The sequence below is a fragment of the Geotrypetes seraphini genome, chromosome 8 (assembly GCF_902459505.1).
Source record: "Geotrypetes seraphini chromosome 8, aGeoSer1.1, whole genome shotgun sequence".
NCBI classification, from domain to species: Eukaryota; Metazoa; Chordata; class Amphibia; order Gymnophiona; family Dermophiidae; genus Geotrypetes; species Geotrypetes seraphini.
Genome location: NC_047091.1, coordinates 67,938,684 through 67,953,443, shown reverse-complemented (window position 1 = coordinate 67,953,443; position 14,760 = coordinate 67,938,684). Strand labels below are relative to the sequence as shown.

The 14,760-nt window shown below is 44.2% G+C and overlaps 1 protein-coding gene across 9 annotated transcripts in view; it reads left to right on the top strand.

Annotated features, from left to right (window-relative positions):
• The window catches only part of SPDYC (speedy/RINGO cell cycle regulator family member C), a 200,083-nt gene that overhangs the window by 170,822 nt on the left and 14,501 nt on the right, over positions 1 to 14,760 (top strand). For 2 of the 9 annotated variants that reach the window (XR_004540270.1, XR_004540271.1), the window contains exon 7: positions 7,016 to 7,167. The exons of the other annotated variants lie outside the window; for them this stretch is intronic. The gene's annotated coding sequence lies outside the window, so the exon portion shown is untranslated. The remainder of the gene's footprint in view (positions 1 to 7,015; positions 7,168 to 14,760) is intronic. 9 annotated transcript variants of the gene reach the window in all.

Genomic DNA, 14,760 nt, shown 5'->3' with positions numbered 1-14,760 from the left:
TGGGGGGATGGGGGCTAGCCAACTATCTCCTCTGTTGTTTTATTGGCTAAAGTAGTCCATGAAGAGGATGGTCTTTATCCCTTTCTTGAACTTTCCGGTATCTTTTTCTAGTTTTAGTTCCATCGGGAGGGCATTACACCAGCTTGGAGCCATCACCGAGAACATTCTTTTCTTGACACTTTTGTATTTGATGTCTCTGAAGGAGGGAAATTCCAGCAGGTGATTTTGGCTCAAGCGTAGTGTGTGTGTTGTTGTGTGCCAATGCAGTCTGGCAGCTGCATGCCAGGCTGTTGCCTTTTTAAACAAACTGCAGCCTGGGAGCAAAACCCGCCCTCTAGCTAAGACGCTAAATGTAAGCACTCAATCTGCAGCTAGATTTAAAGGGGTAATGTAAATCCAGCAAATCTCACGTTGCTCATTACTCAGGACATAGGAAGACCAAATCCCAGTGTCTTAACTAGAGGGTGTGTTTTGCTCCCAGGCTGCAGTTTGTTTAAAAAGGGAACAGCCTAGCATGCAGCTGAACTGCATCTAAGTTAAAGTGAGGCAGGACGCTGGGGAGAGTTTTATGCTGGTAAGCCTCTAGTATATTGTGATCTTACAGTTTGGGGCCATAACTTTTTGAATTTATAGGAGAGACAGAGGCAGTGAGATGAGTGTGCAATAGGTGGGTTTCCTTTAAATTTCATGTAGAGAATGTGGAGTAGTTTGTAGAATATGAATGTATATGAACCACTGGGTGTGGACCTAAGGATTTACATGTCCGTCTATGGGTAGAATAGAGATTATTAAATTTCAGAATGAGTATTATGTATGTTAAATATGATTAGTTTATGATTAACAGATGGAAGGGAGTGAAATCAGGTGTGTGTTTAAGCCACGGGATCAAAATATTATTTGGTGCATGTGCGTTTGGTAGTTTCAGCATTGGAAGTTACTCCTCCTGATAACGCTTTCAGCGAAACTCAGGTCTGGGTAGAGGGGTTTAAAGCAGCATGTTTATCACATAAGTAACACAGGGTGCTTCACACGGATTTGTCTATCTGCAGAGTCAATGAAAAATTATACAAGATCTAAACTGTTCGGCTGGGGTGCTGTAATGCCTGCAACTAAGCAGATAAGTGCATTGCCCTGGTCAAATGTTATACTCACTTTTTTATGTGGGGGTGAGGGGACTTGGAAGTGTCATGATGGTCACCAGTAATAACTAGCAGCGGCTCGCATGCAGTTGGAATGGTACTGAACACTTCATATGTTTAAAAACATAAGGTTGCACATAGAAATCTAAAATAAAATAATGTTTATTGAAGTAATCCTATACTATAGTAGAAAATATAGAGAACCTATAAACAAAACAGCCCCATTATAGAAAAACAAAATGCATCACAAAATTATCAGTTTCAAAGACAATGTAACAAGGAGGTTAGTTTGCTCTTCTAATGGCAGACCAGTCCAGACATATGGGATTGCCTTCTCCTACCAGCAGATGGAGCCTGGGAACTATTAGCTAAGGATATCCTTAAGTATCCAATGCAGTCACCTCTCTAATCAGTCTTTTCCTTGTGTTCAGCAGATGCTAGGATGTATTCTGTGAAGCCTGGCAACTGCTCTGGTAGGATGAGTAGGGAGTCCCTTTATCATACTGCTGTTTTATAGCGCTGGGTCAGCATTTTTGATTCCATGCCCTTTTTTATTTTTTGGTCTGGTCACAGCTCCAAGAAACTTTCTAAAAGTCGTTATGGTGATTGAGGCAGTAGCGTTGAGAGAGTAGGAGTGTTGATGCATCTCTACTTGGAAGATTGGTTGATCAGACCAGAGTTATTTCAGAAGAGCAGGGAAACTACTAAAAGTGATAACTCAGACAAGAACCTGTTGATCCTATCACAACCCATAGAATACTTGGGAACTGTATTCAAGGATTGTTGTCTCAAAAAGCAAGGGCAGTTAACAGCCTGCTATAGAAGAGCAGGCTCACAACCTGAGACTATCTTAAGGTCTTGGGATCCATGTTGGCCACTTTAAAACTAGTCTCTTAGACCAGGGCTCACATGCAACCATTGCAGAGTTTCTGCTATCTCGCTGGTCTCCTTGAGTCAAAGTTGAGAAGAAGATCTTACTTTGCCAGGGGAGACAAGAAGCAGTTTGCTGTGGCTCTGGTTTATGAACTTGGGCAAAAGAATGAATCTAGAGACTTCATACTGGGTTTGGTGATGATTGCCAGCTTTGAAGACTGGGGCAGTCACTATTAAGATGAGGTAGTCCAAAGTCTGGTCTCTGGTCAAGCACAGCCTCTTATCAGCTGCATTCAGGCAAGCGCAATGCACACAGTTCTGCTAGGTTTTTGCCTCTTGGTATAGGGTAAAGCAGTACACATACTCTTGAACAATGCTGTGGTGGTTGCATATGTTGATCAACAAGGATGGATTAAGTCATAATATCACAGGAGATAGATAATAATTAATAATGCACTGGGTGGAACAAAACCTGGTTGACTTCTCTGTGGATCTCTGGATATGGGAACCTTGGCATTCCTGCCTTGTCACTATGAGATCCATGTTTTTCAGTTGTGTGGCATAATTGGAAGTTATCTGGTTTTGATGTGCTGATATAGCTATGGCTTTAGATTGCTGTATGTGTCTTACATGACCTTTCATAGGCTGAATAGAACACTGGGAAGCCATCATCTTGGTAGTACTGAATTGGTCAAAGTCCTTGGGATGAAGATCTCCTTAGATAGCAAATAGAAGAACGGTTGATATTACTGGCAGTGGAGAAACTATTAATATGGGAATGAATTTGAATGCTGGATGTATCAATTCTGTCATATAGCTTGGCTTTTGAGATGCAAAAGGGGTATCCTTCCTTAGCTGTAGGGATTCTTGCTTTCCAGGAAAATTTCAACCTCTTATAGAAGAGTGAAGGATCTGAGCACTGGTGTGAGCAGCCACCAGTGATAACCATTGAGGTCTTCAGTGGTGGGAAGTTGGGGTTGTTGTTTTTTTTTAATTTTTGCAGGATAGAAACATGATGACAGATAAAGGTCCAATGGCCCATCCAGTCTACCCATCCGCAGTAACCTTTATCTCTTCCTTTCTCTAAGAGATCCCAAGTGTCAGTGTTTCCAAAGTTGATTCTGATTCTTAGGATATCCAAGTTAATATGCATAAGAAAATTTGCCGCTGCTTGGTCAGACCAGTGGTCCATTGTGCCCAGCAGTCGGCTCATGCGGCGGCCATTAGGTCAAAGACCAATGCCCTACTAGAGTCTAGCCTTGTCTGTGTATGTTCTGGTCCAGCAGGAACTTGTCTAACCTTTTCTTGAATCCCTGAAGGGTGCTTTCCCCTATAACAGCCTCTGGAAGAGCGTTCCAGATTTCTACCACTCTCTGGGTGAAGAAGAACTTCCTTACATTTCTACGGAGTCTATCCCCTTTTAACTTTAGAGTGCCCTCTCGTTCTTTCCATCTTGGAGAGGGTGAACAACCTCTCTTTCTCTACTAAGTCAGATCTGTTTGTGATCCCCTTCTTAATCATTCCTAGCATTCTGTTTGCCCTTTTCACCGCCACCACACATTGCGCGGACGGTTTCATTGACTTGTCTACAAGTACTCCTAAGTCTCTTTCCTGGGGGCTCTCTCCGAGTACAGCACCGGACATCCTGTATTCGTGTATATGATTTTTGTTACTGACATGCATCACGTTGAACCTCATTTGCCATTTTGCGGCCCATTCCTCGAAAGATTGATTTGCATACACTGCTTCCATGACAGACTTGGGGAAGCACTGATTTAGATAAAGGTAGTCCTAGGCTTGCTGAGGGTATAGATAGCAGCTATTTCATATTATGTTAGTCAGCGAGACATCTCTGGCTAAGCACTTGGATTGAGTCAGATTTTGGAGGGGAGTGAAACTTCTGCATTAATCTAGGTATCTACTCGCCAATGGGTTCTTAACCTGATGTTGGTGTTGATAGAAGCATCCTTTGAACCAACCAAGGACTCCAAAGTTAAAGGTGTTACCTTAAAAACAATGTGTCCGCCAAAGTGCTAAAACTGGAAATTCAGCTCTCTAGTCTCAACCCAGCGGCGATGAAGAAGATCTTCAGCACCTGGGGCACACCGAGCATCGACCTGTTTGCAATCGAACCGAACTCAAAATACTCGACCTTCTGCGCAAAGAGATCAACCCATCGCCGTCTCAGCCCCGACGGTCTGTCTGTGAGTTGGAACCACGGACTCTTATACGCCTACCCGCCATACCCTAAGTCCTGCAGAAGATCCTTCAGGACAGAGCAACAGTGATCATGATTGCCCTGTCCGGGCCCCTGCAACCATGGTTCCCGTTCCGGCAATGGATAGCGGTTCTCCCACCTCTTCAGGCTTCAGCACTGAATTTCCATTTTTTTCCCCCCAAATTGGCTAGCGCATGCCTGGTTAAGTCAGTGTTCAGACTTACCAGTCATGGGTTAATGGATAAATGTAGGACTGCTAAGCCTGGCTGGTTAAGTTCTTAATATTGGAACTTAACTGGTCACATCCCCGGAATGCCCTCAACATAACCAGCGTAAAGATGGCGCCTACTGGTCATTTTCAGAGGCAATAACTAACTGGTTAAATGCTGCTGAAAATGACCTGTGAGTTAACTGATTGTTGACAGCTGTTCCTAGCCAATTTACTTTTGAATATCATCTGGAGTGTTCTTGGTAGTTATATGCTCAGCAAGGAGGATTTCCTGAGTTGCAGACTTGGTCCTATCAGTGGCTCTTTCTAGTAATATCTGATCTGAGGAGAAAGTTCTTCTACTTGATAGTTGCTTTGTTCATCTTAATCAGTCAATTCCTCTTCCAGTTCATAGGGAAAATTCAGAGATCAGGAACATTGACTGGCTTCACCAGCGTAGATCTGAGGAGGAATTGTGTTGATTAGGGAACATAGTTATTTTGGTGCACTGATGGGGTGTTTTTCTTTGGTGGACACAGGAAAGGTGAAATTACAAATGGCAGATGAAATTTAATGTGAATAAATGCAAAGTGATGTATAACCTGAATCACAGTTGCTGGATGCTAGGGTCCACCTTGGGGATTAGCGCCCAAGAAAAGGATCTGGGTATCATCGTAGACAATACGATGAAACCTTCCGCCCAATGTGCAGTGGCGACCAAAACAAACGGGATGCTACGAATTATTAAAAAAGGGATGGTTAACAAGAATGTTATAATGCCCCTGTATTGGTCCATGGTGCGTCCTAATCTGGAGTATTTCGTTCAATTCTGGTCTCTTTATATCAAGAAAGATATAGTGGCACTGAAAAGGTTCAAAGAAGAGCAGCCAAGATGATAAAGGGGATGGAACTCCTCTCATATGAGGAAAGACTAAAACGGTTAGGGCTCTTCAGCTTGGAAAAGAGACAGCTGAGGAGAGATGTGATTGAAGTCTACAAAGTCCTGAGTGGAGTAGAACGGGTACAAGTGGATTGATTTTTCACTCTGTCAAAAATTACAAAAACTAGGGGACCCTCGATGTTGCAGGGAAATACTTTTAAAACCAATAGGAGGAAATTTTTTTTCACTCAGAGAATAGTTAAACTCTGGAATGCATTGCCAAAGGTTGTAATAAGAGCAGATAGCGTAGCTGGTTTTAAGAAAGGTTTGGACAAGTTCCTGGAGGAAAAGTCCATAGTCTGTTATTAAGACATCTGGGAAGTCCTGGATTGATAGCATGGGATGTTGCTACTCCTTGGGTTTTGGTCAGTTACTAGTGACCTGGATTGGCCACTTTGAGAATGGGCTACTGTTCTTGATGGATCATTGGTCTGACCCAATAAGGCTATTCTTATGTTCTTATGCTTCCCAAGCTGTGGTTGCTTATTGGATTAAAGAGGTTATTGAGTTGGTTTACCTTCTTAAACGTTGCCTGGTGCCTCTGGTTCTGAAGACATTTCTATTAGAGGACTGGCTTCTTCTTGAAAGCAGTCTAATCTTTTTTTCCTCTACAAGGAACCTGTGAAACAGCTATGTGGTCTGAGAATATATTCTTGTCTGCTTGTGTAATCATGCCAGGAGATGGCTTTGGAGCCAGGGATCTTAGTCTGGATTGTCTAACTCCCATTTGTGAAGAACAGATTGCTTTGGTATCTCCTATGTGTCTGTACTAGTCTGAAGGGATGCTAAGAAAGAAGACATTAGCTCATAGCTGCTCATTTTCTTTTCCTTAGTCCCTCCAGATCAGTCCAGAATCCATCCTGGTCAGACGCCATTTGTTTTTCTTTATCCAAAGAAGGATTTTGTATATGGTTGGAAAGGTTCAGGTTTATTCAACTCTTTGAACCTAGTAGTTTGGCATTGGGTTAAATGGCATTCTAGTACAGCAAAATACCATACTCTGCCTAATCATCTGGACGATTATTAGAAACACTAGGTCTTCTGAAGTCTAGGGTGGGCGATTTTAATGGAGGTGTTGTTTCTCTCCTCCAGCTGTCCTTCTGTGATGACCACCATTTCTGTTTTCCATCCTGCCTCCTGCAATAACTGGTCTTGCACTCTTCCATCCTCTACCACCACCCCTCCCCTGACCAGTCTATTACCTCATCTTGAGGTTATGGCACTGGGGTGGTGCGAGACCTTGAGAATCGGTGCATCCTCAAGGCCCTGCACCTGACTTAGAGATCTGGTCATCTCGGGGAAAGATGGAGGGTGGAGGAGAGGAATTCGGGGGGGGGGGGGGGGGTGTCGATTATTGAGGGAGTTTTGATTTGGTTTTAAAACTAAATGCTATGGTGTTTGTCCTGAAGCAGGGGGGTGGGCAATTATTAGAGAAAATACGGTGATAGGTTTTTTTCTTTTAGCTTGTTTTGAATTCTATTGAGGATTTGAATTGTGCTTACCTCTGCTTTGTTACCAAAATACTGATATCAGGATACTTAAGATGTCACTGGGGGAAACTGGAGTGCGTGCTTGGAGTGGACAGTACTTGGAAACTGCCTTTATTGCTCCCTCCTTGAAGCACTGTTATTTTCAAGGTCTACTCCTGGTCCTGCTGATGTCATCAGGGTGGAACCGGCATCTGAGGTAAAAGCAGCAGCACCTTGCAGCATGACCCTTGTGAGCCCCAGTGGAGCCTTGGTGGACCTGGAAACGCTGCTGGAATTTGCATCATATCTCTACTATCAAGGTACTTCTTTCTTTTACAATTTTTTTATTTTATTTCTTCTCAATATGGGGGAAAAAGGAAGGCGAAGATCAAAACAATTACCAATGAGCATGACCTCCACTCCAGACCAAATTGAGAAACATCTAGTTCTTTTGACTAGGACTGTACCATCTTCTCCTTCTACCCCCAGGTGCTTCATTAAGTTCAGGGGAAAGGCATTCCCCTCTATCACCTGTTCCTTCACATCTGTCTCTGATCAAAGTTTTGTCCCAAGATGATGGTATCCCTAAAAAGAGAATTAATGACTTTGCAACATTCCCAGCCACAACCATCTAGTATGACTCCTTTGAAGGCGTTTGAATTTCCTAAATAAGTTCTAAATGTAGAAGTTGAAACTTCATAGGTTTCCTTATGATATATGGAAGGTGATTAAAAGAACTGAAGCAGTGTTAAATGGTCCAGTATCTCTCTGCTTTTTACCAACAAGTCATGAACAATTTGGACTCTAGAATTCAACAAATTAGATGTTGCCGCCTAAGAAATTTGAATCTTGAATATTAGCATTACAACAGCAGGAACATCGGGGATTAAAAATGTCCTGTATTTGCATAGACAGATGGAGAAGAGGGAAAATTGAGTCAGGGCTACTAGATTTCTTAATTTTCTAGTCTGTCCATTGTCTGCTGAGATATTGAGGAAATATTTTATCTTACCTAATGCTGATACTATAATTACTAATTCTTTGAGTCAAAGCAATTAGATAGGGAAACTAATAAATTGTCATGAGTAGTATAAAATTAACATTGCCTTAGATTACTTCCATGCCAAATAAAACTGTATTAGCCTTTATATTAGGAACCTTTACATCAACTTCTCTTGTAATATGGACTAGAATATTTTTTTCTTATGGAAATGCTTATGTGTGTACTTCAAATATTAAAGAAAAAAATAGATGTCACTGGCTAGTAGCTCAGCCTCTATCTGCTGGTAGGAAAACGCAAACTCCACACATCTGACTTGGTCTAGACTTGCAGGGATCTCAAAGTCCCTCCTTGAGGGCCGCAATCCAGTCGGGTTTTCAGAATTACTCCAATGAATATGCATTGAAAGCAGTGCATGCACATAGATCTCATGCATATTCATGGAAATCCTGAAAACCCAACTGGATTGCGGCCCTCAAGGAGGGACTTTGAGACCCCTGGTCTAGAGGGACCAAAGGAAAGAGAATTTAGCAGGTAAGACCTAATTTCTCCTTATTTAGTGGGGGAATTGCCTTAAACTGTCCATCAGATATTTTGATTTCCAGGGGTGCTCTTTCGAATGAAGCATCTTAATCGGGTGCTCTGCATTCTCCAAAAATTCCATTTTACAGCAAAAATGAGTGTTCTTTACTAAATTATTCTGAACAGCCTGAGAGGAAATTTGTATGCTGTCTTCTCAGTACCTCCTTAAGCTGCTTAACGTTTTTCTCAAGTGAAGCTGCCCATTCATTCTTAGCGCCCATTGAGCTCTCTAGGGCACCTAATGTGTTGCCCACAATACTTTCAAGTACAAAAACAAAACCAGCAGACCAGCATGAAAATATATAAATTGTTTTATTACAACAAACGCTGACAATTCTCAATTACCTGACATGGCCATGTTTTGCCCCCTCTGGGGCTGCATCAGGGGCTGAGACAGAAACTGTAAAAACAATAAATATCAATACATATTAAAATTATAAATAGCTTAAACATTTTTTTTAAAAAACATTCATTAGTACCACAGTGAGTTGCAACCAAGCCCAAACATTACAACAAACAATCCATATATTCAAGTTTTATTAAAAATTTGATTAAATCGCTTAATCTTGCTTCTAAGCAATGTACAAAGTAAAAAGATTACAACCAATTAGGATAGTACAACATAAAAGACACAGACTTAACATAATAAATATAGTGCCAATAGAGGGGAAAAAAGGTAAGAAATACAATAAAAAATAGGAAAGAAACAAAGGAAAAAACAGGGAGGAATTAAAAGAAGAAATTAAAAATAAAGGGATAAAAGAGAGAAAATATAATATAGAGATCAAATCAGTAAGGAGCTCATCCTGGTTCAAAAAGAAAGAGATTGAAAGCATCTTTAAATAGGTTCAAGAGTAACCTTAAATGTTTCTTATTGAGAAAACATTCCTCTCTTAAATAAGTTAGAAGAGAATTCCATGTTTGAGGTGCTATAACTGAGAAAATACTTTTGTCGTCTGGTATTAATAACTTTGAGAGAGGGGAATGTTAATTAATGCTGATTGATCTGAGTGATCGAGTGGGTGCGTAGTCTCAATGAAAGATGGGGCCTTGGAGAAGATTGTTTTGAAAATCTGATTTTATAAGTTATCCTGTAAAATACTGGGAGCCAATGGGCTTTCTCGAGAAGTGGCAAGACATGGTCCAATTTCCTAGCTTTCATGATAAAAAAATCCTATAACAATTTCCTTAAAACTAGAACATACAGAGTCAAATCAAAAGACATTCTATCTGAACCATGGTCCAATCCATGCGGAGTACCACAAGGTTCTCCCCTCTCTCCCACACTTTTCAACCTATTCATAGCTTCCCTAGGCACCACCCTGGATGCCCTAAATATTACTTCTTTCAGCTATGCGGACGACATAACCATCCTCCTCCCATTCGACATAAGCAACCCAATCTCCTCAGGACGCCTGAAAACTACATTGGAAACAGTGGAAAAATGGATGACAGATCACAAGTTGAAGCTGAACTCTGACAAAACTAAATTCTTACTACTAGAGAAGGACAAAAAACCTTCCCTAACAGAACTGGAAGTAAACTCAATCAAGTACCCTATACAGAGCGCCCTCAAAATCCTAGGTATACATCTAGACAGACGCTGCACAATGCAAACACAAATCCAAAAAATCACCCAAAAAGCATTCTTCACAATGCGAAATCTAAGAAAAATCAGAAAATTCTTCAACAAAGAACAATTCAGGATCATTGTCCAATCCCTTGTGCTAAGTATTGTAGACTATTGCAACAGCCTCTACTTACCTTGCCCGACCAACACGATAAAAAAACTGCAGTCCATCCAGAACACAGCCCTCAGACTCATATACTCACTCAGCAAACACGACCACATTACCAATGCATACCTTGAATCCCACTGGCTACCAATAAAAGCAAGAACACAATTCAAACTCTGTCTCATTTTCAAAGTAGCCCACGGCATGGCACCCAGTTACCTAAATAACCGTTTTCACCTCTACCTCCCACCAAGAAGAAGAAGAACACAGAACCTTTTCACCTACCCTCCACTCAACGGTACTCATCGTAAGAAACTTTACGACAACCTCCTGGGGACACAGGCAGCTAAAATAGACTCTGACATCTCAAAATTACTGACCAAAACAACAGACATAAAAGAGTTCCGCAAAGAAATAAAAACATTACTGTTCAAAAAATATCTCCCATCACTCTAACCACCACCCAATGAGCTCCCAATCAACGACTTCGGAAATACCCACCTATATCATCTTTTATCTGTGATCTAGAATGTACTGTAATTTCTTCTACACTACACCCGATTTAACCGATCGAGTTGACATGTATTACCTCTGTAAAATGCATTATCTTCTATTATATGTAATATCTTCTGTAATAAGTATTATCTTCTGTGAAATTGTAGTATCCTAACTCATTACTGTTCCTGTAACTTACTCTTATCCTGAAATGTAACTCTACTGGAATGTCCCAGATATTTTCTATATTGTAATCCGCCTAGAACCGCAAGGCACAGGCGGAATAGAAATCCCTAATGTAATGTAATGTAATGTCATTTCATACCCAGCTTTCTAGCCATAATTAAAAACAAGTGTACAGCATCATAGTTGAAGCTTTATAAAATATATTGATCTCATTCTAAAACCCATAGTAATGTACAAAAAGAATAGCTTATTCACAAGGTCATTGACTATCTAATTGTAAACAAAATACACTATTCTAAGAGCCAAATATAGCTACTGTGAAGGCTATTCATTTGCACTTTCATAAAAAGCTCAAACCTAATTACTTAGTTGATGCTCAGAATCTAGAAAGTATTATTTCATACTCTCACCTTTCTTACAGACATTAAGAAAAAATGCAATGCACTGTAGTATAGACCAATCACTTAAGTATTGGTCTTTTCAAAGAATAATAATTTAATTCTAAGACTCACTACAATATGCAAAAACTTACTTATCAAGTCAGCAGAAATCTAACATAGCACACTGTTATAGGAGCCAAATACAGCCGCTGTGAGGACTGCTCATTAGTTTTCTTTGGAAGCTGAGAGCTCATATCTAATTACACAAAGTAATATCTAGTTGCACAAAGTCCTTAGAATACTATTTCTGACTCTCTCGCCTTTCTTACAGTCATTGAAAAGAAATGCACAATTAAGCAATAACCTTTGTAAATTATATTTCCAGTGCAATAGTTGAGACATTCTAAACAGTAGGGTTATTTCCCTTTAGCTGCATGCTGCAGAAGGAATCAACTCTTGGTTTTTCACTACCTCTGTTGTATTTCACTGGCTCTCTAGCTCCACCCTCAGTTCTTTCCTTTTGCATGCATGACTGCTCTCCCCATTTTATTATTTTTAATTATTTTTAAAGTTTATAAATTTTATTGAACTATAGAAAGCAAAATACAGAAAAAGACCCCAATGTTGCACATTAAAATAGTAAAAAGACTTATATTTCCATAGACTGTTACAGTACCCATATATAAAAGCAAATGGCTTTAAAATTATACTCACTAAACGTAAATGGACTCAATCACCCTATTAAAAGGAAAAAGGTTCTTAATTTTCTGAAAAGCCAGCAAGCAGATATTTATTTTATTCAGGAAACTCATCTATCAGCTGTTGAAGCAGCCAAATTGGAGAATGGATGGGTAAAACATTGGTGTTTTTTTTTTTGCTGCAGCAGTAGGTAAAAAGGCAGGTGTGGCAATCCTGATCAACAAGACTATCTGTGCTAACTTCGATAACTTTAGAGCTGATCCATTGGGTAGATGGCTCTATGTTAATATCTCTTCAGGAATAGATACCCTGATGCTTTTTAATATTTACGCACCGAATACTAATCAGGCAGATTTCTTTAAAAAAACTCCCAACAAACAATTCTGTCACTGGCTTCGACTAATTTAATTGTAGCCGGAGATTTCAATGCTGTCATGGATCCAATTATGGATAAACAACCGAGTAGACAAGTAAAATCATTAGGTCTGGACAATGTGGTACATACTAATGGATTAAAGGATATATGGCATATTTTTCATTTCAATGCTCGCAAATTTTCATTCTCTCAAGTTCATAAATCATTTTCATGAATTGATTATTTTTTTTCCTGACCATTTACCGTATTTTCACGCATATAACGCGCGCGTTATACGCGTTTTTACCTACCGCGCATACCCCTCGCGCGTTATATGCGTGAGCGCGGTATACGAAAGTTTTCAAACATAGTTCCCACCCCGCCCGACGCCCAATTCACCCCCCCAGCAGGACCACTCGCACCCCCACCCCGAACGACCACTCGCACGCGCTCCCACCCGCACCCGCATCCACGATCGGAGCAAGAGGGAGCCCAAGCCCTCTTGCCCGGCCGACTCCCCGACGTCCGATACATCCCCCCCCCCCGGCAGGACCACTCGCACCCCCACCCCGAAGGACCGCCGACTTCCCGACAATATCGGGCCAGAAGGGAGCCCAAACCCTCCTGGCCACGGCGACCCCCTAACCCCACCCCGCACTACATTACGGGCAGGAGGGATCCCAGGCCCTCCTGCCCTCGACGCAAACCCCCCTCCCCCCCAACGACCGTCCCCCCCCAAGAACCTCCGACCGCCCCCCCAGCCGACCCGCGACCCCCCTGGCCGACCCCCACGACCCCCCCACCCCCCTTCCCCGTACCTTTGGAAGTTGGCCGGACAGACGGGAGCCAAACCCGCCTGTCCGGCAGGCAGCCAACGAAGGAATGAGGCCGGATTGGCCCATCCGTCCTAAAGCTCCGCCTACTGGTGGGGCCTAAGGCGCGTGGGCCAATCAGAATAGGCCCTGGAGCCTTAGGTCCCACCTGGGGGCGCGGCCTGAGGCACATGGTCGGGTTGGGCCCATGTGCCTCAGGCCGCGCCCCCAGGTGGGACCTAAGGCTCCAGGGCCTATTCTGATTGGCCCACGCGCCTTAGGCCCCACCAGTAGGCGGAGCTTTAGGACGGATGGGCCAATCCGGCCTCATTCCTTCGTTGGCTGCCTGCCGGACAGGCGGGTTTGGCTCCCGTCTGTCCGGCCAACTTCCAAAGGTACGGGGAAGGGGGGTGGGGGGGTCGTGGGGGTCGCCAGGGGGGTCGCGGGTCGGCTGGGGGAGCGGTCGGAGGTTCTTGGGGGGGGCGGTCGTTGGGGGGGAGGGGGGTTTGCGTCGAGGGCAGGAGGGCCTGGGATCCCTCCTGCCCGTAATGTAGTGCGGGGTGGGGTTAGGGGGTCGCCGTGGCCAGGAGGGTTTGGGCTCCCTTCTGGCCCAACTACCAAAGGTACGGGGAAGGGGGGTGGGGGGGTCGTGGGGGTCGCCAGGGGGGGTCGCGGGTCGGCTGGGGGAGCGGTCGGAGGTTCTTGGGGGGGGCGGTCGTTGGGGGGGGAGGGGGGTTTGCGTCGAGGGCAGGAGGGCCTGGGATCCCTCCTGCCCGTAATGTAGTGCGGGGTGGGGTTAGGGGGTCGCCGTGGCCAGGAGGGTTTGGGCTCCCTTCTGGCCCAACTACCAAAGGTACGGGGAAGGGGGGTGGGGGGGTCGTGGGGGTCGCCAGGGGGGGTCGCGGGTCGGCTGGGGGAGCGGTCGGAGGTTCTTGGGGGGGGCGGTCGTTGGGGGGGGAGGGGGGTTTGCGTCGAGGGCAGGAGGGCCTGGGATCCCTCCTGCCCGTAATGTAGTGCGGGGTGGGGGTAGGGGGTCGCCGTGGCCAGGAGGGTTTGGGCTCCCTCCTGGCCCGATATTGTCGGGGAGTCGGCGGTCCTTCGGGGTGGGGGTGCGAATGGTCCTGCCGGGGGGGGGGATGAATCGGACGTCGGGGGGGGGGGTGAACGGAGAGGCGGGACAGCGCACGGAAAGTCAGGGCAGTGCACGGAAGTCAGGGGGGTGAACGGAGAGTCGGGACAGCGCACGGAAAGTCAGGGCAGTGCACGGAAGTCAGGGGGGGTGAACGGAGAGTCGGGACAGCGCACGGAAAGTCAGGGCAGTGCATGGAAGTCAGGGGGGGGTGAACGGAGAGTCGGGACAGCGCACGGAGAGGCGGGGCAGTGCACGGAAGTCAGGGGGGGTGAACGGAGAGTCGGGACAGCGCACGGAGAGGCGGGGCAGTGCACGGAAGTCAGGGGGGTGAACGGAGAGTCGGGCAGCATGCGCGGTATAATCGTGAGCGCGTTATACCAAAGTTTTTGTGCTTATCATCGTGATTTCTGCGCGCTATACACGTGTGCGCGTTTTATACGGGTGCGTGTTATTTGCGTGAAAATACGGTAGTTAATCAGGTGACCAAATCCAGCATAGATCAGATTCTTTTGTCGGATCATGCTGGAATTTGGATA